The following is a 5,803-nucleotide window of genomic DNA, read 5'->3' on the forward strand; positions in this document are numbered from 1 at the left end:
TGGGGGCTAATCTTGTGTATTCCCATAATCCCTAACCCCCAAAAAACTACAAATTTGGAGAAATTCTCCTCAAAATTTAATTCTAGGGATAAAAATATTAATTTTTTTTATTATTTTACAGTATTAATATTTTTTATTTTTATTTTTTTACCAAGTGACGCATTTCCTGTACCTGTTACGTCATCTTCAGTGGGAGTAAAAAAGCCTCAAAGACAGCTAAGAACAGCGTAAATCAAGGCCTAAACCGTTAAAAACAGCGTAAATCAAGACCTGAACAGCTAAGAACATCTTAAATCAAGACCTGAACAGCGAAAAACAGCAGAAATCAAGACCTAAACAGTTTGTAATGCGGATCTAAAGTTCAGTTCCTATCGTCTTGTTCCGGGTGATGTCATGCAGTACGACATCTGTGGCGAGGACTTGGCGCCAACAGTCACGGTAACTGGTGATGGTGCCAGGCGTATGATACAGTACTAACGATCTTGAGCACTAATTGGCTCATCAGTTTGTTCAGGAAAAGTAACGAACTTAGGCTAGGTTTGGTTGTTTTATTTTGGCTATATCGATAATTATTTTGGCTATATCGAGAATTATTTTGGCTATATCAAGAATTGGTTTATATTGGCTATATCGAAAATTGGTTTATTTTGGCTATATCGAGAATTGTTTTATACCCCTATTGCATAAATAAAAAAATTACTTACATTAGTTATATCAGAAATTGCTTGGCATTGGCTATTTTTTTTTTCCACGCGTTAAAAACTTCAACCAATCTGCGCTAGAGTACTGATGACGTCACCAATATTAGTACCAATCAGGGCGCAGCATTCTCAACGTGTAAAATCACCTATCATTTCCTTTTATCCTTCTTATCATTCCTATCATTCTTGCCCCAGATGTGTGTGTGTGTGTGTGCATGATATAATGAGTCATGGAGGTACGAAGTGGGTATAACTAGTGTTTTTCTATTAAGTGTAGGTAGCTTAAGGAGTTACCTGAGAAATGTTATATAATTAGCGCAAAATGGTTTTATAATTAGTGAAAATTGTTTTTTAATCAACGCAAAAATTCAATATGGCTGACAAAATAGACGTAACAAAAACGAAGTGAAAAATTATTATCTTCAAATTTCGTTATGTAGTTCCTTAAATTGAAGGGAAATTAATGTAGATTCGTAATACAGTCAGTAAAATTAAATGTTTTATTCACCTAACGAAACAGCCAGTACCAATGATTTACAGTTTATTATATACCGTCAACTTCACAGAAATTAGATCAACATAAATTATCTTTCTCACATAAACAATTACCCATTTTACATGTGTTGCTACTGCTGTGTGATCAGGTGTGGATGAAATGCCCAATGGTAAGAAATATCCACAGAAGAGATGTTATATCCACTTTTCCAGTAGGATTTACGGTGTGTGTGGGACTCAGTCAATATTGTGGAGGCTTCAGATCAGTGAAACAGGACCACACGGATATGGGTCGATACCAATGATAATGATAGTGTTTTGTTGAGCCCCATAATGAGGTGATTAACTGCCACATGTTGAGGCAGTGACGCTATGCTGTCATATCACCACCTGCAGGTCATCAGAACTATGCGAGATATGGCCTGTTCTACTTCTCTGAGCCATATGCCAGCGCTAATTATGAAACAATTTATGAAGGTGGAATATAATTTTTGTGTCACATTACTGGCAAATGGAATGACATATGGCCAGGTATGTAGATTGAATGTATAGTTCAGTATATACATGTGGCGTGGTAATGGTCTGTCGGGTATCATGGCACTACCAGGCACCCATTCACCCTTGAGATCTGAGAACTATGTTTGCCTGTACAGTGATTACAGCAGGTAGCGAGAACTACTTCACATACGGAGTAGGCGCCATCAGGGATCCCAACGAATAAAAAGAACAGAAGCACAGTGCGTCAGGTTCTTCAAATGATGAGTCTTGACCCTCATGTCCAACCAGAAGCCTAGGTGAATATTGTCAACAGCCAAGTTAAACTGCCTGAAATCAATCTTGCTCAGTGTGTGTCACCATGAGGCCTCTTCCCCCTCATTCCCAAAGAGCCTAAGAACACATATTTAATTGGGAATGATTAGGAAAGGCATTACTCGAATCATTTGTGTCATTCCCTAATCCTGAGAGTTATCTAATAGTCTTCAGGTCAACATTATCACCTGATTGAGGATCTTGTTATCACCGCTGTCCATTAGCAGGTCTAATCCAGGTCTTGATTATGCTGATTTTGCTGTTCAGGTCTTGATTTACGCTGTGTTTGCTGTTCAGGTCTTGATTTATGCTGTTTTTTGCTGTTCAGGTCTTGATTTACGCTGTTCTTAGCTGTTCAGGTCTTGATTATGCAGTGGCTGGCTGGTCAAATGAAGACCCTGAATATTAATTTAATAATAATAAAGAAGTTTTAAAGTAACGAATAAATAAAAACATACCACCATTTTATATTATATTTTAAATTATTATTATTTCATGATTTATTTATATTATTACTGAAATATTCAACACGTAATATGATAATGGCAATAGTAATATCATTTCTAGTAAACAAAGTGTTACTATCTCAATAATAATAATAATAATAATAATAATAATAATAATAATAATAATAATAGTAATAGTAATAATAATAGTACAGTACGAGGTTACAGTACTTTTAGATACGGTGACAGTCAATATAAACACCGCCACACTGGAGGGGACAAAAAGAACGAACGGCTTAATTCTTATAAAATAACCTCAAGCCTTCAACCTGTTATCAGTGTTCATTAAAAGATAACTGATTGATTGTGACAACCGGGGATTGAGGATTAAAATAACTTGCAAACAACTCCTGGTTCTAGAAGGTTCTTGAGTTATTTTTTTTTATTATTATAGTGAGAAGTTATAATAGGAGGTAAATAAGAAAGGGGAGATAGAGAGATGAAAAGAGAAATAAAGAGAAGGTAGAGACAAAAATAGTGAGAGAGAGAGAGAGACAGAGATAGACATATAGGGGAAATAGAGAGATATGTAAGAGAAAGAAAAAGATAAATCAGAGACAGTAAGATAGAGAGAAAGGGAGAGAGAGAGACATAGAGAGCAAAAGAGATAGATAGATACAATAGATAGATAGTTACAGTAGATAGATACATACATACATTATATAGATAGATAGATAGATGGATAGATAAATTGATAGATACAGTACATAGATAGACATAAGAGAAGGGGGTTGGTGTTGTGCCATGATAAGAGGCTGTAGTGTCATAGATAAGATAGAGGCCCCAGAGAGGAAGGAGGAACTACCAATATAATCTAACCTAACCTAACCTAACTGAAGAAGCCACATCTAAATAAATTAACTTATCATGAATTAAACAACCAATTAACAGGAACAACAGTAAACAGATATCCACAACCTGTTTACTGAATCTGTTTATATGTGACGTGATAACAGTAAAGAGACCCATAATTTGTTTACCGACACCAAGATAACTAATCATTTCAGTAACAACAATTAATTCTTTAGCGAACATTCTAACGCGTTTATTAATGTCTTTCTACGTCCTAAGTGGAATAAGCAAGGAAGTATTTGAGAATCAGTTTAAGTGTGTTTTAAGATGGTGAAGATTTTATAATAATGAATTTCTGTGAAAAATACAAGTGGTGCTTCATTACCTTTTGAGTGACTCTTGTTATTATATCAATTTACTAGAGGAGTTATTGTTAAAAGGTGATCCATATATTATTTTATGTCACTGAGTTCTTGTTGTGAGGTTTCATTTTTATTATTTTTTTTATTATTTATTTATTTTAAAGGATATAAGTGATTTTAATTAACCCAGGTGATATGGAGATGGCTGATACCGCTGCTCCTCCGACGTACTGCAAGTAGAGGCGTAGACCAGGAGGCGCATCCCCCATTATTTGTTACGACTGTGTGTGTGGGTGTGTGTTACGACTGTGTGTGTGTGGGTGTGTGTGTTACGACTGTGTGTGTGTGTGGGTGTGTGTTACGACTGTGTGTGTGTGTGTGGGTGTGTGTGTAAGACTGTGTGTGTGTGGTGTGTGTTACGACTGTGTGTGTGTGGGTGTGTGTGTTACGACTGTGTGGGTGTGTGTGTGTGTACGACTGTGTGTGTGTGGGTGTGTGTGTGTGTTACGACTGTGTGTGTGTGTGGTGTGTGTGTGTGCGTGTTACGACTGTGTGTGTGTGGGTGTGTGTGTGTGCGTGCTACGACTGTGTGTGTGTGTGGGTGTGTGTGCGTGTTACGACTGTGTGTGTGTGCGTGTTACGACTTTGTGTGTGTGTGTGTGTGTGTGTGTGTACGACTTTGTGTGTGTGTGGGTGTGTGTGTTACGACTGTGTGTGTGTGTGGGTGTGTGTGATCCTCCTCGGCACTTCATCCGTCTCTCACTGGGGTAAATTACAACTTGGACATGACTATAGAAACCTATACAGAAGATCTCGACCCTGATGGCGTTGTCATAATGTATTAATACGCTTCAACAACTAAGGTCTTTAAGCTTCGTGTATTTTAGGTAAGTCGTCATTAATGATTACAAAAAAATACAAAAAACAAAAGAGAAACGATTCTTCCTACACCAAGAGAGTTAAAGACGCTAGTGTTTGCGTAGAGAAATAAATATATTAGTAATGGCATAAGAAGGAGGGAGGGGAGTGAGAGGGGGGGGGGTGTGTAATTTTAAGTCGTTGTTAGCCTCCTTCAACGTAATCATGATTGAGATAAAGAATTCCTAGAAACACGATATAGTGCTCAGATGTGCCTCTGTTGTGTACCGGGTATCAGACAAATTGATTAGTCGTGGTTCGTGGTCTTCGTCAGGATGGTACAGGTGAGTGTGTTCCAAGTGAGTCATATAGTATGTGTTTACTTCAAGTCAAGGTGTGTTTAATAACGTATTTCTCATATACATTATAGCGGATCACCTGAAGATTAAACCCCCCAAGTTTACTTCAGTTTATCAATAAATACCTTTAATATAACTAAGGGTTTGGTTAGGTTAAATATTTCAGCAGGTATTGGGTTACTCCACCACCTTGGGAGGATGATAATTCACCCAAGGGTTGTTTCACCATCATTCAGCAGCATCCTTAACTGGGTTAGAGTTCCATGAGGGTTAAGTCGGTTGTTACTGGTGGAGTTTAAGTTACAGTGTACCAGTGTCTGTATAACTGTTCATATACAGTACAGTTCCCTCCACTCCCTCCTTCAACAGTGAACTTGGTCTCCCTGAACAGTGTGTCCACGCCTTAAAGTATCCCCAGGCCAGCGAGGGTGTCAGTAACAGTGTATCACAAACCTCTGTTGTACTCGTGTTGAGAGTCTGAACCAGAGTACAGGGTGTACCATCTGACACTTGTGACACACTACACTATATGAACTGTGTGGCGTGGTGAGGGGGATACATACACCATTTGACACTTGTGACACACTACACTATATGAACTGTGTGGCGTGGTGAGGGGGATACATACACCATCTGACACTTGTGACACACTACACTATATGAACTGTGTGGCGTGGTAAGGGGGATACATACACCATCTGACACTTGTGACACACTACACTATATGAACTGTGTGGCGTGGTAAGGGGGATACATACACCATCTGACACTTGTGACACACTACACTATATGAACTGTGTGGCGTGGTAAGGGGGATACATACACCATCTGACACTTGTGACACACTACACTATATGAACTGTGTGGCGTGGTAAGAGGGATACATACACCATCTGACACTTGTGACACACTACACTATA

The 5,803-nt window shown here is 38.3% G+C and overlaps 1 protein-coding gene across 1 annotated transcript in view; it reads left to right on the plus strand.

Annotated features, from left to right (window-relative positions):
* The first annotated feature begins 4,785 nt into the window (after positions 1–4,785).
* The window catches only part of LOC121879219, a 27,205-nt gene continuing 26,187 nt past the window's right edge, over positions 4,786–5,803 (plus strand). Inside the window, exon 1 of the mRNA XM_042385814.1 lies at positions 4,786–4,868. The gene's annotated coding sequence lies outside the window, so the exon portion shown is untranslated. The remainder of the gene's footprint in view (positions 4,869–5,803) is intronic.

This window comes from Homarus americanus, unplaced genomic scaffold, assembly GCF_018991925.1.
Source record: "Homarus americanus isolate GMGI-L3 unplaced genomic scaffold, GMGI_Hamer_2.0 scaffold19824, whole genome shotgun sequence".
NCBI classification, from domain to species: domain Eukaryota; kingdom Metazoa; phylum Arthropoda; class Malacostraca; order Decapoda; family Nephropidae; genus Homarus; species Homarus americanus.